The sequence below is a fragment of the Macaca mulatta genome, chromosome 13 (genome assembly GCF_049350105.2).
Source record: "Macaca mulatta isolate MMU2019108-1 chromosome 13, T2T-MMU8v2.0, whole genome shotgun sequence".
Taxonomy (NCBI): Eukaryota; Metazoa; Chordata; class Mammalia; order Primates; family Cercopithecidae; genus Macaca; species Macaca mulatta.
The window spans coordinates 39,184,842-39,212,444 of NC_133418.1; the positions used below are offsets into that span (position 1 = coordinate 39,184,842).

The 27,603-nt window shown below is 44.4% G+C and overlaps 1 protein-coding gene and 1 non-coding gene across 3 annotated transcripts in view; both read right to left on the reverse strand.

Moving 5' to 3' along the window:
- The window catches only part of TCF7L1 (transcription factor 7 like 1), a 180,285-nt gene that overhangs the window by 90,733 nt on the left and 61,949 nt on the right, over positions 1-27,603 (reverse strand). The gene's annotated exons all lie outside the window — the stretch shown is intronic.
- LOC114671977 (U6 spliceosomal RNA) lies at positions 16,102-16,205 on the reverse strand. The gene has a single exon (XR_003722183.1). It is a non-coding gene; the product is annotated as a U6 spliceosomal RNA (small nuclear RNA).

Below are 27,603 nucleotides of genomic sequence, written 5' to 3' on the forward strand. Positions count from 1 at the left end.
ACTCCAGCCTGGGTGACAGTGAGACTCCGTCTCAAAAAAAAAAAAAAAAAAAAAATATATATATATATATATATATATATACACACACACACACACACACATATTTTAAAGTAGAGGAAGTAAGTAGAGACACTAATGGACCCCAGATTGAAAGTTTACCATTTTCCCATATTAATCTCGGAGCTCCCCACCTCTTTTTTTTTCTTAAAGAATAAAGTGTTATTGATACAGCTTAAGTATCCGATCTGTCATTCATTTATCTGCCCTCCCAGAAGTAACTGTTGTCCTAAAGGTACTGCTTGTCATACCTCTGCATGTTTTTCATTAAATATATTTCACTACACATGTATTATCCACAATTTATGGGCTCTATGAGTGTCTTCAATTTTTTATTTTGAAAAACTCTATTTTAAAGGAAAGTTATAGGAAAAGCACAATAAACACCCATCTGTCCTTCCTCCAGATTAATCATCATTAACATGTTCACACACTGTCTTTGCTTACCTCCCTCCCCTATGTATGTATTCACACACACACATTTTTATTTTTCAGAACCATTTGAAAGTCATTTGTCAATACTGTAACACCTTACCCTCAAATACCTCAGCCCCCATCTCCTAAACACCAGGGCATTCTCCTGTATAACCAAATGCAGTTCTCATTCTCTTGGGAGTTACAAACATTCTTATACATGGCACTATATTTTAGGTATCTTTTAGCCCCTTATTGTTTCTTTCTTTCTTTTCAAAGAGATGAGGTCTCACTATGCTGCCCATGCTGATCTTGTGGAACTCCTGGGTTCACGTGATCCCACTGCCTTGGCCTTCCAAAGTGCTGGGATTATAGTGTGAGCAACTGTGCCCAGCCTAGCCATTTACTTTTTCTAATGAGTGTTAGACTTTTGGAACTTATTCATGTTAATACATGTAGACCTGAGTTAATTCATTATATTCTACTATATGACTATATTTATTTATTTAATACATAGATGGCCACATATGTTGTTTCTAGTTTATGCTACTGTAAACGTTGCAGCAAGGAATATTCTTGTTCATGTCCCTTGTGCTCATGTGTAGTAGATTTGCTGGGTCATAAGATATGTGCATCTTTGATTTTACTAGATATTGCCAAATCATTCCTCAACATAATATGCAAATGTGTCATTTATTAACAAACATTCTCGCCAACGCCAGTATTCTTAGACTTTAACTTTTGCCATCTCACTGTTTTAGTCTGCATTTCTCTGATCCTGCTTCTTTCTTTCAATGGAAAGCATACAACAGCCTTTTCTGGAAAAAAAAAGAAGAAATTTGTTTTTTGAGATGGGGTTTCACTCTGTTGCTCAAGCTGGAGTACAGGGGCACAATCATGGCTCACTGCAGGCTCTAACTTTTGGGCTCAAGCCATCCTCTCACCTCAGCCTCCCGAGTAGCTGGGACTACAGTTGTGTGCCTATTTTATTTTATTTTTTGTAGAGACAGGATCTGGCTATGTTGACCTGACTGGTCTTGAACTCCTGGCCTCAAGTGATCCTCCCGCTTCGGCATCCCAAAGTGTTGGGATTACAGGTGTGAACCACTGCTCCTGGCTCTGAACATCTTATGTCACCATTATGACCGTCCATCACAGGGTATCCTTTTGTCTTATTACTTCTCATATTTTCCCCTGCCTAGATGGTCAGCTGCCACCTAATCTGCAGATGACTGCGCTATCCAATAACCAAGCAGTTCTTCTATCAAGTCAGGAAAAACCTGGGTAAATATCCAAGGACCTCTCCTAGAGGTAAAAATGCAAAAGCTTTAGGAGAGAACACTATCACCAGTTTCCGCCCCCCCCATTGGAATAAAAAGACATTTTAACTAAACATTTCCTAGTTCATGATTTTAATACAGATGTTTGGAACTACTAGAAGTCAGATAAGGCTGGGCGTGGTAGCTCAAGTCTGTAATCCCAGAACTTTGGGAGGCCAAGGCGGGCAAATCCCTTCAACTCAGGAGTTCAAGACCAACCTGGGCAATGTGGTGAAACCCCATCTCTTCAAAAAATACAAACATTAGCCAGGCGTGGTGGCATGTGCCTATAGTCCCAGTTATTTGGGAGGCTGAGGCAGAAGGATTGCTTGAGCCCAGGAGGCGGAATTGCAGTGAGCCAAGATCATGCTACTGCACTCCAGCCTGGGTGACAGAGCAAGATCTTGTCTTAATAATAATAATAATAATAGATAAATAAAATAAATAAAGTCAGAAAAGTGTGGGATGCATTTGAGAACATTTTTAACCAAAAACAGCTAGAGTTAATTATAGTGCTTTGAAAAGGGAGCATTTATTGTCTGGAAAACCAATTTCTTAAGAGATATAAGACATATACAAGAAAATTTCACCCTATAAATACATAGTGAACACCTCTTGGGCATTCTTCTAGGCATGGGAGAAGAGGACATGATTTTTGATCCCAAGGAATTCCATGGTCTAGAGAAGGAGACAAACAAGAAAAAAATTATTTTGATAAAAACTGGTTAGACCTAATTTAGTGCTAGTACAAGTTGAGCATCCCTAACCCCAAAATCCAAACTCCTAAAACGCTCCAAAATCTGAAACTTCTTGAGTACCAACATGACACTCAAATGAGATGTTGACTGGGGCATGTCAGATTTTCCAGTTACAGATGCTCAGTTGGTCAGTATAATGCAAACATTCCCAAATCCAGTAAGAGTTCCAAAACTGCGAAACACTTCTGGCCCCAAACATTTTGGATAAGGGATACTTGGCCTGTACAGGGTATTGGGGGAGGGAGTACAGAAGGGAATCATGGGCAAGGAACATGCTACTCAGTGGTGGGTAGGGTGTCAGTAAACTCTCAAAAAGAAAAGTGCCTCAACAGCATCTTGGGATCACTGGTGAGGATACTGGTCGGCAGTGGAACATCCGAGTCTCTACGGCTTAAGAGCACGGTGCCCATGGGAAGAAGCTGGGACACAGGCTCTGACTCTCCAATACTGCGACATGAGTAGTGAGTGACATCAAACGTGAGCAGAATGTGTCTTCCCTCTTTTGAACTCATTCACTTTAAACAAAGACCTTGGAAATTAAGAGTGTAGAATACCTTGATTTCCTTCTTCTGTGAACAAATTGTTCTGTTTCTCAGAGTGCTTCAGCTGCAAGTCAGTATAACTTGCCAGGTTTGCTTCAATCTTATCTACCTCGCATTTGTAATTATCAAAGTTAGGAAGTTCACAGGCTTAGGTGGCCACTTACAAACATTTGTTGTGGAGTGAAAATGGCCATAATAGGCCGGGCGCGGTGGCTCAAGCCTGTAATCCCAGCACTTTGGGAGGCCGAGGCGGGTGGATCACGAGGTCAGGAGATCGAGACCATCCTGGCTAACACGCTGAAACCCCGTCTCTACTAAAAATACAAAAAACTAGCTGGGCGTGGTGGCGGGCGCCTGTAGTCCCAGCTACTCGGAGGCTGAGGCAGGAGAATGGTGTGAACCCGGGAGGCGGAGCTTGCAGTGAGCTGAGATCGCGCCACTGCACTCCAGCCTGGGCGACACAGCGAGACTCCGTCTCAAAAAAAAAAAAAAAAAAAAAAAAAAAAAAGAAAATGGCCATAATGTATACACTTGTTTCAAGTTGACACTCCTAGTTTGCCAATGTGGTGAGGGCTGGAGGTGTCTTAAACAATGCCTCATATTCAACACACACGTGGGATTCCCCTTCTGAATTGGAGATGGCTTGCCTCCGAAGACTTCTGGTAAATCACCACATTCTGGGGACAATGAATGGGGTCATTAAGAAGGCAACTCTTCCTTGCTGGGACACAGGGAGAGGAAGGCTTGCATCCAGGTAGTACTAGAACCCATGCTTGGACTCTCTCCTGCAAGGCTCAGATCAAACATCTCCCCAAAGCCTCTGCCTCCTTCTCCAAGCTTGAGCAGCCCCTTTCTCAAGTATTTCAGGTGACATTTTATTCCACTTTGTTGGCACTCATCGCAGGTATTGTAAAGACTCATGTTCCTGTTTGTTCTCTTACATTGTAAGCTCTGGAGGGCTGGGACCCTATCACGCTCTCCTTGGTAACCACAGAAGGTGTTTGGTAATTGCTAACTGGAGAGAGGGATGCATGCACACCAGGCATTCTTCCAGGGCTGGGAGGAAGGGGCTAACGTTGGTCTGATTAATTTCCCAACATACGCATTCTAGAAGCAAAAGGAAGCATGGAAATGTTTGTGGGCTGGTATGTTTGTTTCTACCTTATTTTACTTTCTGAGGCAAAATAAAAAGGGTAAGATGAACTGAGTTAACTTAATATCACCAACCGCTCACTGGAAGTTGTTTGGAATCCATCGTTTCCGAAAACTCCAAGCACAGCAGGGCGCGAGGTTCCCAGATGGCAAGTGGGCTGTCGGGTCTTCATGGGCAGCGGAAACGGGCAAATTGCATTTTGCACAGTCACATACCTTCTCAACAGAGCCCAGCTATTATTTCCTCACCAGTCAAGTGATGCGGGGTGGGGGAGGGGGGAAATGCTGCCCAGAGCCAGGGGGAAGGAAAGGCTGGGCAGGCAGGGCCCAAACTTGCTCATACTTTGTTAGCGCTCTTTCTTCCCTTTTGAATAAAATCTGCATTCCCTTTCTCGGAGAAGGGCAGCCGGGCTCCCCACCTAACACAGCCCTGAATGCAGTGGACTTGGTGCCCCAAAGCCAAGCTCCTCAAGGAAGCTGAACCCAGGCCAGCATCAGCACAAGAGGAGAAAGGGAGATTGTCCCCCCGCCCAGCGCCAACATTTCATTCTCTTCAGAGGCCTCAAAACCCTAATTTGACCACAAAAACCTGGCCTCTGGTGTTTCTGTTATGAGTATCGGATTCCTTCGGCTGAACTTGGCTGTTCACTGCCTGAACAAATTACATTAACAATACAGAGAAATGTATACAGGGCCTTAAAAACACTGCTGAGCAGGGACCAAAACAAAGACAGCCGTGTCCTAGCAACAAACCTCACCACCACCACCATCCCTCCCCCTCAGCAGCCTTGGGCCCTGCCAGGGATTGTAAGCCATTGAGCTCCGCTCTTCTCTGCAAACAATTAGGGACAGAGAAGTCACAATTACAGATGGGATTTACAGCCAAAGGAGCAATCTATAAATCACAGTGCTCCCACCCCCGGCCATTCCCAGCTCTAATCAGAGCCAGATGTTCGGCACAGCTGCTTCAACGTGGGTACACTGTTGGCCAACTCGACCATGCTCCCGCTCTGAGAACCAGCACAGGCTCCAGCCAAGCCATCCTGCCAAGCCAGAGGGGGCCTGTGCACCCTGGAGCCCGCCCAACTGTAGGAAAAGTTGCATCGTGTGGGAACTGTTTGTTGAAGCCATTGTAGAGGTACATCACTGGCGAGGGTATGTGGCTCCCTGGAGTTCCCTGGAACGCTGCACAATTTCGTGATAGTAGCGACAATGACAATCAGCATCTTTAGCATTTATTGATCACTTGCTACGGACTCACCACTGGGCGGAGCATGTTACAGGTACTCCTTTGCTAAAGAACACTCAAGAGTTCACCCAATTCACAAAGAAACGGAACCTGAGAGAGGGCAACTGTTTTTTAGAAGATCCTGGTGTTAAAGTGGCAGAACAGCAATTCAGAGCTGGATCTGCTTGACCTTGATGCCCCAGGAAGCTCATCTAATTGTAGAGGGATGGACAGACTCTGGTTTCAGGGCACAGGGCTGGAGTTTCCAAATTACTCTCTTGATGGTCAAAGTAGGAAGAGACTTGCCATTATTTTACTCTCCATCGCTGGCTGGTGTTTTAAATGTCCGGACTGAACCAAATCAGGTTTTTAGCACCTAGGACCAGGGGACAGCAAACTCCAAATATGGTAAAAGCTAAGTTATTCAAATACTGCCAAGGTGTCTCTGTTCACAGTCCACCTTTATGCATATTTTTTCTTTATTGTTACTTATTCACTGAGATATAGTATGTATACAGTAAAACGTACACATCTTTTTTAAAACTCGGGGAGCCCCCGCTACTAGAATAGGTTCAGAGCGATTCCCCACATCTTAAATGTACAGCTCAATTAATACATCTGTATAAACTTGTGTCACCACCATCAGATCAAGATACAGAACATTCCAGAACCATTCTAGAAGGTTGTTGCATATACTGTCCCAGCCAACATTCCTCTGCCCCCAAGGTAACTCCTACTCTAACCTTTATCACCATAGACAGTTCTGTTTTTGAGCCTTATTGTGTCTTGTTTTGAATATATATGTCTTTTGTACAGTTTTGGTTATTCTCAGGGTCAAATCACGGCTCCCAATTCAAAACTACCAACAATGAAAACTCGAGATAACACAACTAGTCCTATCGACTGGCACTGGCTTTGGGAGATGATTCCACAACATCCCTAACGCCTCCTCACGGGACCCTGCTCCTGGTGACTAAGACTGCCCCTGCCCTCAAGGGGCAGAGAGGCCCCAGGCCATTTGTCTTCGAGCATCACCCGGTAATCGTATCTGGTAGTAACAAGCTGTGTTTACCCCTCTTGCCACCCGTCATCCTTGACATGCTGACAGCCACCATCTTTCACTCCTCAGGAAGTGCAGCAGGGCATGGAGGATGTGGCTATGGCTCTTCACAGGAGGGGGAGGATGACACGGGCTGGAATGCCTGGGCTCCCTGACACAGTTCAGGCTGCTGAGCACAGCACTCCCCGATCATCCCTTGCGCCTCTCACCACCCCAGAGGTCCTCGGTGGCTAAGTCAGGGGTGTTCCGGGGTGAGAATGGCAGCAGGAGCATCTCACTGGGGCAAGAGGAAGCCCCCCATCCATGCACAGTGGGACACTCTCTGGATCCAGTCTTTAATTCAGAAATCTGGACAGAAAGCTATGCAAGATATGGGGGCAGTGGGTTGGAGCTGTGAGATGTTTCAGTTGAGATGACACAAAAAGAGCTAGCACATCGGAGAGAGATTCTGAGAAAAGAAAACACACTCCTGGGTGCTGGGAGGGTCATGGGCAGAATTTTCTTTTCTTGGCCTTCTCTCCACAGTCTTGACCTCTCCCGAAAGCGCAGTACTGCCCACCTTAGCTCCTTGGCACTGCCCCAGTTTCACTTCCCAGGGTGGTTATTTTTAGCTGCCCCAAGCACCTGTTTATTTCCATGACTGTTGAAAATTCTAAATGTGTTGGCATATTATGACATGGGACATTTCCAAGGGATCTAGTGCCATCAGCCGGAAATGGCAAATCCTTAGGAATTTTCATTCTCATTCAAGTATTTGTGGCTGATACATAAATACAGTGACCTTACCTTCCAAATAAAACCCCAGGGCATGGGACTCCTCAAAGGCTATTTTTGGGTATTACTTCTAAGTGTGAGACAATCAGAGAGGTGTCATTGGGATGTGGAAACTGTAGAATTATAGGATATTACCAATTTGTGGGGAATATGTCTCATTACCTATAATAAGGACCACCAGAAAATTCAGAACTTAAAATCAGCATAGACACAGGCTGCTCTAGAGTTCTGCATTTCGAAGTTTAATACAGTCCCTTGTCATGGCTGCTCCCACCCAAAAAGGAGCTGGGGTCCATTCATGCACCTGGCCCCCAAACCCTCCCCTGCTCCAGCCACAGGGAAACTGGAGGCTTCTCCTCCCCATCTTTGTGCTCCCCTTCAAGGCGTCTTCTGGGCCTCCCTTGGGTCACCAGTCCAGTCTTGCACAACCCCTTCTTACACCACCCCACACCTCACCCACTTCCAGGACTTCGCCAGATAGATTTTCTAGATTCTCTTCTGCTGAGGGACAAGGTTTTGTCATGGTCGAGTCCCAGGGGACATCTTGGGGCCATTCCACTTCCCACTCCTGTAATGACACAGAAGGGTCCTCTGACCCTCCCCACGTCTCTGTCTGGACCCCACAATGACCCTGCCCACAGCCTGCTGAGCGGGTTAATCTCGCTGTCCTAAAGAAGACTGTGCATGCCCAACCTGGGGGTGATGACATCCTTCCTCAGGGGTCCAAGACACTGACATGCACCAAGGCCCAAACCCATCTGCAACTCACACAGAAACAAAAGAAAACCCCTTAACAGTCATAAAAGGACTCTGCTGACAGCCACTTGACATGGTGCACACTTTCCACCTCTGCGCTTTTACTTTTGTTGTCCCCCTGCCTAGCATGGCTCTTCCCTCAGGCAGTTCAGGCCCAATTCAAGACAGCTCCTCTAAAAAATCCATCAATCCCCAGGCTGCGATTGAGCTTTCCTTCTTCCAACCCACAGAGCAAGCACATGAATGCTTCCCAGGGTTGGGCAGAGAGGAGTCAAGATAATAACAGCAGCCACAATAATGATTATCAGGTGCTTCTGGCCTTTTACACAGACCGAAGCTCAGCAAATCCCCACAACAAGATCAGGACATAGGTACTGCCGCTGCCCAGACGCACAGAAGAGGTCAGGTAACCTGCTTGAGGTCATGCCACCTGGTAAGTGGTGGGTCCAGGGTTTGAACCTAGCCCCACTCTTAGCCCAGACACACCACAGAGCTCTGCAGGAGGGGTGGCAACAGCCCATGTGGGGGCTGCTGACTGTTACCATGCAGGAATTTGAGCCCATTCTTGCCATAACGCCTGATTTTTCAAGACAGGCTAGAAGTCTGGATTTTTTTTTTTTTTTTTTTTTAAAGATGAAGTGTTGCTCTGTCGCCCAGGCTAGAGTGCAATGGTGTGATCTAAACTCACTGCAACGTCTGCCTCCTAAGTTCAAGTGATTGTCCCGCCTCAGCATCCCAAGTTGCTGGGATTACAGGCGCATACCACCACACCCAGCTGATTTTTGTATTTTTACTAGACACAGGGTTTCATCATGTTGGCCAGGCTGGTCTTGAACTCCTGACCTCAGGTGACCCACCCACCTCGGCCTCCCAAAATGCTGGGATTACAGGCATGAGCCACCATGCCTGGCTGAAAGTCTGGATTTTTACATGACTTTTTTTTTAACTTTGTAAAATCACTGTTCCTGCCCCAAATCACAGCTACAAGGGATTTGGGCCCATGGGCACAGGTCATGCCTGCTCGAAAGACCAGACCAGGCACTGCCATGTGGGGTCTCCCCTGCTGTGGCCTGGAATTATGATTTCTATGTCTGTGGTTTCAGAAACTCTTCTTGCCTAAATTATAAGCTAGGTGAGAGCAGGGAGCAGGTCCTATAATGCATCAATGTTTTGTGAAATCCCACATAGCTGTTGGCCCTCCTGGGAGGCACAGGGAGAGACTTACCTTCATGGAGACCCCACTACGAGCCAGCACTGGATGACACCCTTCCCATGTGTTGTCTCATTTAATCCTCATAATGACCTGTTGAGGTTGGTAATACTGACCCAGCTCTTTCTTTTTAAACCAGTGAAGATCTGAAGATCAGAGAAGTTAAGTCTCTGACTGAAAGTCACAGACATCAGGGGCAGTGCTGTGCACACACCTTTCAGCTCAGAGAACTGATGTAAATATTGTTGATAGTCTCCATGTTGGTGGTTCCAGACAATTCCTAAATTTATTAATAAGGAGGAGTTTATGTTTGGCAGGATCTCACCAGAGACATGCCTATCTCTCAGTAAATAAGAAAGCAGTTGGATCCCTGGATACCTAAATTCTCACAGCTCTCAGGCCACTGTTTGCCTTGAAGACAGAAAACTGCCCTAGAGATGAAAGCTATTCAACAATGTGTACTGAATCCCTACTGTGTGGCCTGTTTTATGAGTGCAGAAGTCAAGGTGCCTCTGGGAGACAGACCCATCCTGCTGTGTGACAGGAGGCAGTGCAGTGTGGGTGGTGCCTCATGCAGGTTCCTGGGCTCTGCCACCTGTTAGCTATGTGACCCTTGGGCAGGTTGCCTCAATTCTCCATACTTCATTTTCCCTCCCTGTATGTGGAGGTAATGAGGTGATGCTGACCGAAATCGCCACCTCACAGGGCTGTTGTGAGGATTAAACTAGTTGATACCCATGTTTAGAACGATGCCAGGCACATGGCAAGTACTCTGGAAATGACCGTGTTATTATTTAGAACACTAAGTCGCCACTCCTTTGCCACTCCCCATGGAAGAAAGAGGTCCTAACAGACAAGGACAAAGGGCTGGGAACAACTTGGATGAACCCAGCTCTCCCTCCACACTATTTTCTGAAACTTCCCTTCAACAGCCTGGTGAAACCTCTTCCTCCCCTGGATGAGTCTTGGCTATGATGGGTTTTCACTTGACTCTCTTGGGTTTTCCAGGTAGACATTTGCAAACTGTGATAGTTTTACCTTTTCTTTTCCAACCTTTGTCGTCTTGGCTACTGTGCCAATGCAAAACCCCTGTCCCCCTCTCCTAGCCCTTCACACTTGTCTACCTAGCACCAACCCCATGGCTCTAGTGGAGATGCCTGCCGAGGGGAGAAACTACAGGGCTCCAGCCAGGGGCCATAACTGTGCTGGGCCCTCAGCCTCCCCAGCAGGGCAGAAGGTAAAATGGAGATGCGGATGCCCATGAGTGTGGGGAAGGGGCCAGGCAGGAGCGAGGCCTCTCAGAGCAGGCAAGGGGAAATGCACAGCTGGGTTACTACAAGGAGCCAGTTAATGGTAGCATGGCTGGAAGTGTTCCCCATGGGGCCTCACCCAGAGCTGGGGCTCAAGAAATACTGCTGAATCAGCACTGACCTGTGAAGACTATATCCAGTTCCCCATGGGCACAACCTAAGTGGGGCCCTTTGAATCCTTCTCTTTGCCAAGATTCTAAGAATATGGAGATCCAATTGCCTTATATTTTACCAAGAGACACCCATGTCTCAAATAGATCTCCCTGCTAAAAAATGAAAACAGTTTCCTAATTCATTAATATTCTATCTGATTTCCCTGTCTGGAACCACCCCAGATCTGCTAAATTAAGACTCCCTGGGAAGGGGTGATAGGACACATTTTTAGAGGAAATAAATCACCACATAATCAGGAAATGCAACAGCTGCCTCAGTGGGTTTCTATGCAAAGATGTCGCTCCCCATTGCCTGCATGTATGTGTGTGTCAGCCCTGGAAGACAGCCCCTCAATTCCAATGCTGCACCTTCTGTGCCTTGGAACGGGCCCAGGAGTCCGCATTTCGACAAGCACCTGTGATGATTCTGAATCAGGAGTCTGGGGACCACACTCTGAGAATTACCGCCCTGGCATTTTCCAGGTTTGAAGTTTCTGAGCATCTTCTGTGTAGTTTCCCAATCTCTTCTCACCCAAGATGCTCCTTAGGACACTGAGGTTTCAAACTGCCTTTTCAGAGCATAAGCAATGGGCAGCCCACAGGAAAAGCAGCAGGATTCCCAGCAAGTACTGGCACTGCCACTGAAACACCCAGTTTGGAAAGGGCTACAGAATGATCAGCTAAGCCTTTCCATCTCATGCATGTACCCGAATAGGACAAGTGCCACTGCCTCACATATAACTGTGTCCACAGTTGCAGGCAAAGGAAGGCGAACATATCACTCAGGCCTCCACACCTTTGTGATTCCTCCATTGGAGACAGCAATCACTTTCCTCTTTGGGCTACTGCTTAGAGATATACTGCCTCATTCGCTCTCTAGCCTAACTTACGAAGGCCAGCTTGTTCTAAGGGCCTTCCTGGCAATCGGAAACAGCCTGCCTGCTACCTGAATTGGATATGTAACATTCGTCTGTCCTACTTGGAGGAAACGCTTACAACCAGACCACCCTGTTTTCATGTGGCGCCTTTCAGATTAAGAGAAATATTTGACCCCATTATTCTATGACTCCTGTAAAATCCTACAACAGATGCAGAGAAAAATGTAAAGAAATCAATGACATATAAATGAGGCTGAACCTGCCAAGCCCAGAATGTTTTGTAAAGTAATCTTGTTCTTATTAATTTCATATTGTCTCTGAAGAGGAGAAGTTAAAAAAATGTACATTTTCAAAGATCTATTACTTCCTCAAGACAATAAAAAGTAAATTGGAGATATAAAAAATGTGGCCCATAAATATCTTTTTCCCACTCTGGAATTGTCCCTTCCACAAAAAGAGGCAGCTCCCATTCCCATCCTCCCAGGGACCCTCCTCCACTAAACCTGGTGTATTTAGTTTTAGATGTGTGGCAAAAACTAAAACTGCACCGTGAGACAAGATAGACACACGGATAGAATTCACTCTGAAAACACGGAACAGTGAGAATTTAGCCATGAATCAGATATGGCTCATCCCTTCACTTCTTTCGGGTCTCTGCTCAAATATCACCTTCTCCATGAGGCCCTTCCTGACACACATGCACAACAATATCCCCACCTCTTCTCTCTACCTGCCTTACTCTGCTTTACTTGCTCTATTTGCTCGTGGTGCCCATCCCCACCTGACACGCTGTACACATATATCTCTCCCCCCTGCCGGAAGGTGACTTGAGAGGTGACATCTGATTCACTGCAACAGGCCAGTACTAGAAAGTACCCCATACTCAAGTACAGATGTTCCTCCACTTACAATGGGGTTACATCCTGATAAACCCATTGTAGGTTGAAAATATACTAAGTCAAAAATGCATTTAATAGGCCAGGCATGGTGGCTCACACCTGTAATCCCAACACTTTGGGAGGCCGAGGCGGGCGGATCATGAAGTCAGATGGAGACCATCCTGGCTAAGATGATGAAACCCCATCTCTACTAAAAATACAAAAAATTAGCTAGACATGGTGGCGAGTGCCTGTAGTCTCAGCTACTCAGGAGGCTGAAGCAGAAGAATGGCGTGAACCCGGCAGACGGAGTTTGCAGTGAGCCAAGATGGCACCACTGCACTCCAGCCTGGGCGACAGAGAAAGACTCTGTCTAAAAAAAAAAATGTATTTAATAGAACTAACCTACCAGACATCATTGCTTAGCCTAGCCTACCTTACTCGTGCTCAGAATACTTACATTAGCCTACAGTTGGGCAAAAACGCCTAACACAAAGCCTTTTTAATAATAATGTTGAATATCTCATGTAATCTGTTGAATATGGCACTGAAGTATGGTTTCTACTGAATGTGTTTTACCTCAGGACTATCGTAAAATCAAAAAATTGTTCAGTCAAACCATCATAAGTTAGGGGCCATCTCTATTTGGTGAAAGAACTATTCCATCTGTCCATCCAGCCACCCACCTACCCTTTCACGTTCCATCTACCCACCCTTTAGTAAAAACTAATGATGAGTGAGGCACCATGATGACCATTTTATACATGGGTGAAGAGAACAGACACAGTATTTGCTCTTGGAGGGACAGCTAGCAGGCAGCTGTGTGTACAAAAAAATACAAAGCTATGTTTCGGATAAGTGCCCAAGGGTGCCATGAGAAAGAAAAAAGGAGGAACCTGTGTACAATTAGGGAATCAGGGATGTGCAGAGCACACAGGATGCGGGCAGGTGCAGTGGGCGGAGCTTGCTGGTTGTGACAAGGGACAAAGTGGTGTGAAAGACAAGAAGGGTCAGACCACACCTGCCAGCAACCACTGCTCTGTGTGCATGGTAGGTCGCAGGTGGTAACTTGGAAGTGAATTCATCAGTGACATGCAAGTATCAACTTTATTTACAAGATTTATAGAAGGGATGAACAAACTTAAAATGTTTGCTCCTACACTGATTATAAAAGAGTACTAAAATCAACTATGAAAATGTGGGTTTAAATTCCTATTTGTTCTGCATCAATGAAGATGTGAAGATGCTTCTTGAGTGTCTGAGAAAAATCTTGGTATGAGGAGTAAACATAGCTGAAACACTTTGGGCAACAGAATACCATGAAAGTCCCTTCACACTGTTGTTCTGAATGACATTTCTGACCAGAGAGTGGTGTCAACATTCACATTCAGGAGAATGATTTAATGTGTATCATCCTAAAAACAAATCCTTAAAAGACTGGATTATCTTTTTTCCCTAGAGTAAAATATCTCCTAAGACGTTTGTTTCCTGGGATTAATTTTCTCCTAAAAGTATAGTACGTGCAACACTTTTGATTAAATGAGGCTGTCTTTATTGAACTAGAAACTCTTTGAAGGGAGGCATTATCTCTGGACTTCCAGCACCAGGACCAGTGCCTGGCCCATAGGAGACCCCTAAAATATGTTGGATGAGATGAAAGGGTCCCAGTTAGTCAAGATTTTGCTGAGTCTGGATTAGCATAAACCCCACTCTCAATACAGTGTTGGTCACATGCTAGCTGTGAGACTACAGGTCGTGGGATGGACTTTTTGGAAAATTAAATGAAATCATGACTTACAAAGAGTACCCATCCTGGAGGCTGGGACTTCGCAGTCAATCAATTAGTGGCAGAGAACACTGTTTTGTATTCAAGAAGAACCATGATTGTTCCTCGCTTTTACACTACCACCTTAACTGCCTTCTATCAGAATCTTACCTTGGCATAAAACCACTAACCCATTGACATACTTTGCGGTCAAACAGCCCCAAATAGTGACTGCAGAGCCTCTCTGGTCAAGAGCCAACACACAAGATGGCCAACAACAAGGCAAGGTCAGTGATGTGTAGGTGGAAGAATTGCCACTGACTTCCCATCAAAGCGGACTCAGTACCAATGGGCAAATCACAAGCTCTGTTCTTGAGCCACGTGTGCTCATTTCTCATCATGGCTATTGGCCCTAGCCCCTGCAGACAGGGTACAGGAGCCCAACAAGAGGGAGTTAACAGTCCCAGTTAACAGTTCCCTTCACTTGGAACTTTGTCAGTAATAAAGGCATGCTGTGAATTACAGAGTGGACTGCCAATCCGTTCTTGGTGACAGGACTCTGAAGAAAGCATCCAAGTGGATGATAGTCCTTATCAATGAATTACCCATCTTCAGGATCCAACTAAAGTGGTAACATTCAATTTTTACATCATGTCCACTGCTTTAAAGAAGCACAGGAGTGGAGAAAACTGCTTGAGCAACTAGAATCAAGAATGTGGAGGCCGGGTGCAATGGCTCACGCCTCCCAACACTCTGGGAGGCCAAGGCAGGTAGATCACTTGAGGTCAGAAGTTCGAGACAAGCCTGGCCTACGTGGTGAAACCCCTACTCTACTAAAAAAAATCCAAAAATTAGCAGGCTTGTAATCCCAGCTATTTGGGAGGCTGAGGCGGGAGGACAGCTTGAACCCGGGAGGTGGAGGCTGCAGCGAACCAAGATTGCACCACTGCACTCCAGCCTGGGTAATAGAGTGAGACTCTGTATTAAAAATAATAATAAATAAATAAATAAATAAGAATGTGGGCTGACGAGCATTTCTGCTTGCTGCCCTGGAAGTCTTCTATGAACAGGCCGGGAGTGCAGATGCACACAACAATCTATCTGCACATGAGTCCATCGTTTCAAGACACAAAATGCTCAGGCTTTTGTTGACAATTGGCCATACAGAAATACAGTATTGCTACTGCTGGAAGACAAAGGCTTTTAATATACAGTTCACCTGCCACCTTCAACTCTAGGCCTGCTCAGCACTGAGAGAAAATGCAACACAAATTATGTTGCAAGAGGGCTTTATTTTTCTTTTAAAAATATCTTTATGGCCGGGTGCGGTGGCTCAAACCTGTAATCCTAGCACTTTGGGAGGCCGAGACGGGCGGATCACGAGGTCAGGAGATCGAGACCATCCTGGCTAACACGGTGAAACCCCGTCTCTACTAAAAAAAATACAAAAAATTAGCCGGGCGAGGTGGCGGGCGCCTGTAGTCCCAGCTACACGGGAGGCTGAGGCAGGAGAATGGCGTAAACCCGGGAGGCGGAGCTTGCAGTGAGCTGAGATCCGGCCACTGCACTCCAGCCCGGGCGACAGAGCGAGACTCCGTCTCAACAAAAAAAAAAAAAAAAAAAAAAAAAAAATCTTTATTCTTTTTCAAGTTCCAAAAGCAATATACATTTATTACTTTAAAACAGCTTGAAATTAAAACTGTATTATTTTAAAACAACTTGAAACTAGAATTTCAATTTAGAAAATAAAAATTCTAACTAGAAAAAATTCTAACTAATCCTCCTAATTCTCCTAATCTCATTCCACTTCTAGGTAATTTTCTCTTTTCTATCTCTAAGTACGTTGTTTAAAATATGAAATGCTTCACAAATTTGTGCATCATTCTTGCACAGGTGCCATGCTAATCTCTGTACTGTTCCAATTTTAGTATATGTGCTGTCAAAGAGAGCCCCAGGCAGTTTTCTGTGTATAGACTAAAGAAAAAAAACTAAATAATACCTTCTACAAGTTTTTTCTCTGCTTATTAAAAAAAATTTTAAATGAAGTATAATTTATGCCCATTGGATTAAGTTAAATTTTTAAAAAGTTGGCAAGGGTATCACTCCCATACTATTCATAAAATTGTAATTTCACCAAGCCTTTTTTTGGATGGTATTTTGGCAGAATTTATTAAAATTTAAAATGCTAGCTGGGCATGGTACATGTGCCTATAGTTCCAACTACTTGGGAGGCTGAAGTGGGAGGTTTGCTTAAGCCCAGGAGTTCAAGTCCAGCCTGGGCAACAAGGTAAGACCCTGCCTCTAAAAAATACAATAAAATGAAATGCACACATACCATCAGACCCAGTAAATCTGCTACTAGGAATCTATACTGGAGAAAGACTAGTTTGGGCATACAAAGGTGTGTTCAAGTATGTTCTTTTTTTCTTAACATGTCTACCAATATGGGAATGCTTACAAGGTACATCTCTACTATGGAATACAACACAGTGGCTAATTAGAATGAGGTAAGCCCATATGTACTGATCTGGAAAGGTCTCTGAGATACCCTATTAAGTGGGGGGAAAAGCAAGTTACCAAATAGAAAGAACAGAATCTTCTTTGTGTTAAAAAATACACAAAATAATACATAGTAGTTGTATATGTATATATTCAAATCAGCCAGGAAGAACACACACCAAATAGCAGTGAGAGTACAGTGGAGCTAGGCAGAGAGGGGAAAAGAAAGTCAAGGAAGAATTTCATTTTACTTGTACTATTTGAATTTTTTACTTCCATTAGCAAGCACCTCTTTATTAAATGTAAAAAGAATAATGAAATAAATCTTTCATTCAGTTGATATATTTTGAGTGTGGCATGAGGTAGGGATCTAACTCCCCTTCCAAACTGCCCCTCCCTGTATAGTATGAGTCTGTTTAGAAGATTTCCCTTGCGTTCTTTTGGTCTATTATCACATCATTATCACTTGCGGTGGCTTTTATAATAAAGGATGCTTCAACATCGTTTTCAAAACTCTTAAAGGTATCTTTTAATTTTTTAAAACTTCTTTTTAATCTATTTAGAACTTACTTTCTTCCCTTCTTCCCTTCCTTTTCTTTCTTCTTTGTGTGTTTTTTTTTTTTCTTTTTTTGAGACAGGGTCTCAGTCACCCAGGCTGGAGTGCAGTGGTGTGAACATGGCTCATTGCAGCCTCGACCTCCTGGGCTCAAGTGATCCTCCCACTTCAGCCTCCTGAGTAGCTGTGACTACAGGCACATACCACCATGCCTGGCTAATTTTTAAATTTTTTTGTAGAGACAGGGTCTTGCTATGTTGCTCAGGCTGGTCTTGAACTCCTGGCCTCAAGTGATCCTTCCACCTTGGCCTCCCAAAGTGCTGGAATTACGGGCGTGAGCTACCATGCCTGGCTGGAATTTATTTTCTTCTATGGTATACATTTTCCATTTAGCTGAGTCTGATGTATCCATAATCCGAACTTGCATTTCAACTAATCTTGGTTATCTACCAAAGAATTAAGATTTTTAAAAATATGACAGTGAGTTGGCAGCTCACCTGTGATAGAGTCATGCAATGTTCTGGTCATGTTCATTAATCTGGTGTTAAGATACACATAATACCTCAGAAATCAGTTCTAGCTTCCCAATGTTAGAAATGCTATTAAAATTGACTGAACATAGAAACCATGGAGAACACACTTTAACCTTTCATAAGAGTTAGGAGGTACTTTAGGTTCAAATAGGCCCTTAGAGTCAGTGTTTATCTCTCAATTGAACCTCACAGCACCTAACATGCCTCACCATTACAATAAGGGACTGGAGCTCCCAAGCCCCATGGCCTGCTCCAATATTCTAGTATGATCAAGTTATCTCGCACAGAATGAAGCAGGACTCCTACCTTTTCGGGGTGATAAAATCTACCTAACACTGTATGTAAAAATTAACTCAAAATTGATCAAAGATCTCTAAGAGCTGAAATTATAAATCTCTTAGAAGAAATTAAAGACATATTTTTTATGACCCAGGACTAGGCAGTGGTTGCTTAGATATGACACCTAAGGCACAAATGATAACAGAAAATATAGCTAAATTAGACTTCATCAAAATTAAAAACTTTTGTGCTTCAAAGAATACTATGAAGAAAGTGAAAAGACAATCCACAGAATTAGAGACAGTATCTGCAAATAATGTATTTAATAAGGATCTAGTACCCAGAATATATAAAGAAAGAGCTCTTGCAACTCAACAATAAAAAATAAATAACTCAATTTTAAAAGGTCAAAAGAGCCTGGGCATGGTGGCTCATGCCTGTAATCCCAGCACAGCACTTTGGGGGACCAAAGCGGGAGGATCACTTGAGGTCAGGATTAGAGACCAGCCTGGCCAACATGGTGAAACCCCGTCTCTACTAAAAATACAAAACATTAACCGGGCGTGGTGGCATGTGCCTGTAGTCCCAGCTACTCAGGAGGCTAAAGCAGGAGAATCACTTGAATTTGGGAGGTGGAAGTTACAGTGAGCAGAGATCACACCACGGCATTTCAGCCTGGGTGACAGAGTAAGACTCCATCTCAAAAAAATAAAATAAAATAAATAAATAAATAAATAAATAAATAAAATGTCAAAAGACATGAATAGACATTTATCTAGAAAAGACTTAACAATGGCCTATAAATACATTAAAGGGTACCCAATATCATAAGGCATCAGGAAAAGGTAAACCAAACCACAATGACATACCACTTCACATCCATTAGGATAGCTATGGTCAAAAGGACAGAAAATAATGCCGAGTGTTGATGAGGATGCAGAGAAACCGGAACCCTCATACACTGCTGGTGGCAATGTAAAACAGTGTAGCCATTTTGGAAAACAGGCTGGCAGCCCCTCAAATGGTTAAACATAAAGTGACCGTGCAACCCAGCAATTCCACTCCTAGATATACAGTTGACCCTTGAACAACACAGGTTTGAACTTTGTAGATCCACTTATATGTGAATTTATTTCAATAAATATGTTGGAACATTTTTTGGAGATTTGTGACAATTTGGAAAAACTTGTAAACTATGTAGCCTAGAAATGTTGAAAAAATTAAGAAAAAGACATGTCATGAATGCATAAAATATATGTACATACTAGTCTATTTTATCATTTACTACCATAAATCTATTATAAAACACTAAAATTTATCAAAACTTTTGCACAAACAGACTGTACATGGCACCATTTATAGTCAAGAGAAATGTAAACAAAGATGCAATATTAATCACTGCATAAAATTAAATACAGTACATACTGTATGACTGTAATAATTTTTTTGTTTTTGCCTTTTTTTTTTTTTTGAGACGAAGTCTTACTCTGTAGCCCAGGCTAGAGTGCAGTGGTGTGATCTCTGCTCACTGCAACCTCCGCCTCCTGGGTTCAAGTGAATTCTTGTGCCTCAGCCTCCTGAGTAGCTGGAATTACAGGCACGCACCACTGCACCAGCTAATTTTTTGTATTTTTTAGTAGAGACAGGGTGTCACCATGTTGGCCAGGCTGGTCTTGAACTCCCAACCTCAGGTAATGCACCTGTCTTGGCCTCCCAAAGTACTAGGATTACAGGCGTGAACTACCGCACCTGGCCACTACTGTAATAATTTCATAGCCACCTCCTGTTGCTACTGCTGTGAACTCAAGTGTCACAGGTATCCAACAGCTAGATGCTAGTGATCTCTATGTGAGCAGTTCATCTCTCCAGTAAACTGCTTATTCCAGTAAAAAGTGATCTCTTGCGGTTCTCATGTAGTTTTCATCGTGTTTAGTGCAATACTGTAAACCCTGAATAATACCATGCACCCCATATGAAGTGCCACTAGTGATGCTGAAAGTGCTCCCAAGGAAAGAGAAGGGTCATGACATTACAGGAAAAAGTTGAATTGCTTGATGTGTACCAGAAACTGAGGTCTGCGGCTGTGTGGTTGCCTGTCATTTCAGATAGACAATTCGTCTTGTAGACAGACAACGTGAATTTACGGTATTAATACAGTATTTTCTCTTCCTTATGGTTTTCATAATAACATTTCCTTTTCTTTAGCTTACTTTATTGTAAGAATACAGTATATAATACATATAGCTTACAAAATAAGTTGTTAATTGACAGTAGGCTACTAGCAGTTCAGTTTTGTGGATCCGAAAGTTATACATGGATTTTCGACTGCAGGAGGGGTTGGCGTCCTAACCCCTGCATAGTTTAAAGGTCAACTGTATACCCAATATAACTGAAACCATACATCCTTACAAAAACCTGCACGTGAATGCTCACAGTAGCACTGTCCACAATAGCCAAAAACTGGAAATAACCCCAACGTCCACCAACGGATGAACGGACAAACAAAATGCGGGATATCCACACAATGGGATATTATCCAGAAACAAAATGGAATGAAGTACAGACACATGCTATGATACAGGTGAACCCTGAAAGCGTTATGCTACGTGAAAAAAGCTAGACATAAAAGGCCACATGTTGTACGATTCCATTAGATGAAATGCCTAGAATGGGCAATTCCATGGAGACAGAAAGTAGAAGAGTGGTTGTCAGGAGATAAAGGAGAGTGACTGCTAATAGCTAAGGGTTTTTTCTGGAATTAGAGAGTGGTGGTGGTTGCACAACTCTGTGAGTATACTAAAGCCACTGAATTGCATACTTTAATAAGATGAATTTCATGGTATGTGATTTATATCTCAATTAAAAATAAATAAGATATATTTTTCAGCTATTAGAGAAATAAAAAAATTATCTTGTATAATATTTTAGAAATAGATCTGAATCTTTATATCCAACTGGCATACCCCAACAATGACTCCCAACCCTGGCAGCCCACTAGAATCACTCGGGGAGCTTTTAAAAACATACAGATGCTTGGACCTCCTTCCTAGAGATTATGATTTAATTGGTCTGGGGTGGAGTTTGGGGACTGGTGTTTTTCAAAAGCTCCCCAGTTGATTCTAATGTGCAGCCAGAGTTGAGAACCACTGCCCTAGAATTTGAGCTTTTCAAAGAGTCCCTGGTGTTGGTTTAGATATCTGTTATTTCATCCTTTCTCATAAACATGAGACAAACACAATTTTAAATGGCTCATGGTTTCTGGCTGTTAGAACTCAGTAGAACTGGGATTTTATTTTATTGTCTTTTCCACATTTTTTTTTAAGATCAGCAGACTGCCATTTTATAGACAGAGAATCTTAAATGCAAAATGGCTAAGACACATACTGAGGTCACCATTGTGAGCTGGGCAGGGATTGAATTACAGTTTCTTCCTTGGGAACCTAATTGAGTTCTTTTTCTAGTTACTCCAGCCTGAACCATCACGGACATTAGGGACACCCGCTCAGCACAGGTGGTAGGACAGGTAGCATCCTGGCACTGGCAGAGACAGAAAGGCTGGGTGGAGTCTCACAGTCTGGGAAAACTATAAACTCTCAAGTCTACCTTCAGATTTGATGAAATGGAGCCTCCTCCCGACCTCCTCCTACCCCCGCAAAAAACCTTTCTTCTTTACAGGGCTGGGAAGTTGAGGTTTACATCACTTACTTATTTCTGGGAAGCCATCCGAAAGTGCTCACTTATCTAGACCACTACTGGTCTCATTTTCTTTTTTCTTTTTATTTTTGAGAAAGGGTCTCATTCTGCCACCCAGACTGGAGTGTAGTGTCACAAACAGAGCTAACTACAGCCTCAACCTCTTGGGCTCATGCGATCCTCCTGCCTCAGCCTCCAGAATAGCTAGGACCACAGGCGTGTGCCACCACACCCAGCTAATTTTCTGTAAAGACGGGATCTCACTTTGTTGCCCAGGCTTGCCTCAAACTCCCGGGCTCATTTTTATTACTTTCCCCAAAGCTGCTGAAGTCTGTCAGTTGGGTCCGCATTAGGCTCGCCATTCATTCTGAGCCCCAAAGCCATTTCTAAATGGCAAAGTCATGGCCAGCAAGGGCTGCTCATTTGTTTAGCTTTGGGAGTCTGTCTGGGCCTGAAACCAGCCCCTGCCCATGGAAAATGCTCAGAACAGAGGACCCTCCAGGCCTCTGAAACCAGAAGCGAGGGAGCCACGGATACCTCTCCCTGGGCTCTGGCACCGCACCCACTTCCCTACTTGCCAGCTCAAGAAGTGCACATGAGACGGTGGTGTTTGGGCTTTAATTGTGTTGAGTAATTGCTCAATGATTTTCTACGTAGTTTCCTGGCTCCCCTATCCCACTTTCTCATTCAGCTGTTTTATAAGCTGAATTCTAATCTGGGTTTCTTCACAATGTCGCCTTTCACTAAAAGCTAATAAAACCCCAGACGGGAAATTCAGAAGTCGCAGCAATACCACATGACTGTAACTGAAGGCTGTTGGTCAACTTGATTTGGTTTTCAAGCCTGTAGACTATCTGAGGACTTCAGTCCCCCACCCGACTTTGTAGCAATAAAGGTCTTTGTCTTTCCTCGCACTGAACGTGAGTACTGAACCTTTCTGAGGAGTCCTGCAGACAGCCTCACACGGCCCTGACAGCCTCACTGTACCCCTCCTCTGCCACCTCTACTTCCTCATTCAGGCACCCAACACTGCTCACTGACGTAAGTTGCCTCTATGAGGCCACAGGCAGACTCCCTTCTAGAATCCTGCTTTGCACCTGCCACCTGGCCAGCTGAGCCCAACCCTGGCCACTCCGCACAACCAGGAGTTTGCTCAAACTCTCAGCAGAGGAAACATTTTCAGTAACGAGCAAAATCTCATGCAAATCTCCAATACAAAAATCAGATGAATCCATAAGAAGAACAAAGGTGTTTTGCCGCATCCTAAAAGGCATGGTGATGATTGAGAGTTGTCTTATATCATCTTATATCAGCCACATCAGCTAGCATTTTATTTTTGAATTTTGTTTTGATTTCAGAGAACCAAAAAAAATCTTAATTTCCACAGATAAGTGGTAGCAAATGCTAACAGGCTTTTAGTAGACTGCCTTTTGATCTTAGGATAGCCTTTAGTTAAATCAGTGTTTGTTGGTGTTTTTTTCATCACTGTCCCACAAGGAGCCTTACCGGACATTTTGCCTATTTACGCTGCCCCGCTCCCAAAATCTTCTACTTTTTTTTTTTTTTTTTTTTTGAGACAGAGTTTCGCTCTTGTTGCCCAGGCTGGAGTGCAGTGGTGCAATTTCGGCTCACTGCAACCTCCGCCTCCCAGGTTCAAGCGATTCTCCTGCCTCAGCCTCCCAAATAGCGGGGATTACAGGAGCCTGCCACCACACCCAGCTAATTTTTGCATTTTTAGTAGAGACGGGGTTTCACTGTGTTGGCCAGGCTGGTCTCGAACTCCTGACCTCAGGTGATCTACCTTCCTCGGCCCTGCAAAGTGCTGGGATTAATGTATTAATACATATACAATCACATACTGTTTTACTATCACAAAGGAAGAAGAAGAGGAGGCCTCACTTAGGCTGGGGGCAGTGAGCGGAAACTGTCCAAGTGAGAAGTGAGGGTAACACCAACCCAGGCAGAGAAACCTGCAGGCAAGGCCCTGAGATGGTGGAGGCCTTGGACGGCCTGCGGTAGGTTGGTGTGGCTGGGGAGTGCCGGGAGGTGAGGAAGAGGCTTGCTCCTCCTCCCCACCCAGGCAGGCAGCAGTAGTCACTGCAGTCAGGGGAAGGGGTTGGGCAGTAGGAATGCCTCACTTACTAGGTGACATAAAGCAAGGCAGGAATGCTTTCTCAGGCTTGGTTTCCCATGTATAAATTCGGAATAATATCACCTACCCAAGATAGAGGTGATTATTAAATGCACTATCCTCTAGAAGCTGTGGTTACTGACTTTGACTACACACTGGAATCGCCTGGAACCTTATCAACTCCGGCTGGGCGTGGTGGCTTGCACCTGTAATCCCAGCACTTTAGGAGGTCAAGGTGGGAGCATCACTTGGGGTCAAGAGTTTAATACCAGCCTGGGCAAAACAGTGAGACCCTGTCTCTTTAAATAAAAAAAAAAAAAAAGAAGAAGAAGAAGTCCTGATGGCTGGGACCTACCACCAGGCCCGGCCTGGACATTCCAAATCATCCAGGCTCCCCAGGTAATTCCAATGTGCCGCTGGGCTGAGAATCACTGCTGCAGAGCATATTCTAAATGCTCAGAATAATATGTGCTGGGTGCAGTGGCCTGCGCCTATAGTCCTAGCTACTCGGGATGTTGAGGCAGGAGGATCCTTTGAGCCCAGGAGTTTGACTCCAGCCTAAGCAATATAGTGAAGTTTGTCTTTAAGAGAAGATTAAGAATGACATCTTTTATGTGGGCATAAAAGGCTCAAATGAATCATAAACTATTCAGGGATACACTTGCCCCTGGCATCTGAACTCCTGTCCTGAATTTAGGAATCCCTGCTTCTCGTATGAGTCCTGGCAGGATGCAGGGTTCACCTCCCACTCTGGAAGCTGAAAAATGCCAGCAACATCAACAGCACAGTGTCCTCACCACTCTGGTTTTGTGACTATTGTGGCCACAGACTGGGCTGCTGCCTGGTCTCCATGGTTTGAGTCCACAGCCGTCCCAGCAAGACTGGGAACCACCCCAATGTCCTTTACAGAAATCCCTTTTCTGATCTCAGTCAGCTGATACTTACTGCTCAAAACTAAGAATGCTACTGATAAAAATATTTAGAGTAGGACTCTTTTTATGGATTTTAAGAAAGAAAATAGTGCCAGGCATGGTGGCTCACACCTCTAATCCCAGCAGTTTGGGAGGCCAAGGCAGGAGGATGGCTTGAGCCCAGGATTACAAGACCAGTCTGGGCAACATGGCAAGAACCCATCTTTACAAAAAAATATAAAAACTGGCCGAGGGTGGTGGTGTGCCCCTGTAGTCCCAGCTACTCTGGGGGTTATAGTGAGAGGATCTCCTGAGTCTGGGAGGTTGAGGCTGCAGTGAGCCATGATCCCCCCACTGCACTCCAGCTTGGGCAACAGAGTGAGACCTGTCTCAAAAAAAGAAAGAAGGAAAAAAAGAAAGAAAGGAAAGCAAAAAAGCAAGCAAACAAGCAAGCCAGCAAGAAAATCTGTCTTCATATGTAATGAGATCTTATTTATTTTTTTGAGACAGTGTCTCCTTGCCCTGTCACCCAGGATGAAATGCAGTGGCGCAATCACAACTCATTGCAGCCTTGACCTCTCAGGCTCCAGTGATCCTCCCGCCACAGCCTCCCAAAGTGTTGCAATTACAGGCATGAGCATCCCGCGCACACTAACATTTCTTGAGCACTGACTGTGCCAGGTGCTGGTTCTTTTCACCTACCAACTCATTCAGTCTCCATGACAACCCTATCAGGATAATAACAGTCGGGATTATTTTGTTATTATCCTGACTTTACAGATGAGTAAACGTAGGCATAGAAAAAGGGTAGGTAACTTGCTCAAGGTTACAAAGTTTGTAGGTAGTGGAGGTAGTTTGTGAACCCAGATGATCTTGCTCCAAAGCCTGTAGTCCTAGCCACTACGCCACAGGGCGTAGTGAAAAAGGACTGTAGGGAGATGAACTGTCCACACCTGTTACCTCAGTGGTGGGACTAGGGGGTGGAGCTGAAAGAGGCCTCTGATGTATTCCTTCTGTTTGCTTTGAACCTTTTGCAATAAGGACTACTCATGTATTATTTTCACACAAAGCAGCATTTTTGTGGTGATTAAACTTGAACCAGTGTGCCTGCGAACCAAAGGATTGCAACAGAGACTCCACAGCAGCTGCTGCCACCACCCAAGAACCTGAGGGAGATTCCGCTCCAAATCTCATGCCAGGGGTTTCCTCCTGATTCTTCTGTGAGAACCCACTCCTGGAGTGTTTACTGTGAGACGGCACACACTGCCGCTTGCTGTAATCACAGCAGCTATTTACCCTGGGCTCAAGGGCACCTGGGGGCACACAATTCTAGACTCAGGTTTGGCTGGCCTTAGTCGCAGGATCCCCATCATCCTCAGAGGACCCCCGACCATGCTTTGGGTTTCCCTGCCCATCCACCCTGCCTACTTTTCCTACAATTTTCATTCTCCAAGGTCCAAATTCATGATATTTCTCTTTGCAGACTTGGTTTCTTCTCTTCTCTTGGCTCATTATCAGCCTGATTGTCCTACCTCAGCCTCCCAAGTAGCTGGGATTACAGGTGTGCACCACTACGCCCGGCTAATTTTTGTATTTTTAGTAGAGATGGGGTTTTGTCATGTTGACCAAGCTGGTCTCAAACTCCTGGCCTCAAGTGATCCACACGCCTTGGCCTCCCAAAGTGCTGGTATTACAGGTGTGAGCCACCACTCCTGAATTCTGTAATTCCAACTTGGCAATGCCTTAGAGTCTGCCCACATCATTTCCTGAAGGTAATCCCTCCTGTCTCGGTGGGATGGTGCCCTGTTCAGGGACTTTTCTTATATGCTTTATTCCCCCTCTTCTCCTCTCTTCATTCACATGTCTTCAGCCCTCCACTCCCAGGGGTTCACCTTCCAGGGTTCTACCCCACCCCTCTCCATCACACAGCCCCTCTCCCATCTTTTCATATTAACCCTCCTACCACCTTGGCCAGAGGAGGCCTTTTTTTTCTTTTTAACTTTTAAATACTAAAATAATTTCAGACTTACATAAAGTTTGCAAGAATAGTAAAATGAACTTCCACATACCCCTCACCTAAATACCCCAAATGTTAACATTTAACTACACTTACTTTATCTTTCTCTCCCTCTCCATATGCATTTTTCCCCAAACCATTTGAGAGCAAGATGTACACATGATGCCCCCTTTTGTCTAAATACTTCTGTGTATATTTCCCCAAAAAGACATTCTCTTACATTACCAGTTTACCTAGTCATAAAATTGCCATCTTATTTATTTTAATTGCTTTTTATTTTTTTAATGCTAGTCAAGTGGAGTAGTGGCAGAGGAGAAGGAACAAAGAACAGAAAATTACTGCTGGTAGAATACTATCACTCGATCCACAGACTTTATTCAAATGCTGCCAGTTGTACTGATAATGTCCTCTATTAATTCACTTATTCATTTTTATTTATTTATTTATTTTTTTGAGACAGTGTCTCCTTGCCCTGTCACCCAGGATGAAGTGCAGTGGCGCAATCACAACTCATTGCAGCCTTGACCTCTCGGGCTCCAGTGATCCTCCCGCCTCAGCCATTGGTCACATCCAATGAGGAAATCAACTTTTTTTTTTTTTTGAGACAGTTTCACCCTTGTTGCCCAGGCTGAAGTGCAGTGCCGCAGTCCCAGCGCACTGCAATCTCCGCCTTCCAGTTTCAAGCGATTCTCCTGCCTCGCTTTGTTGCCTAGGCTGGTCTTGAACTCCTG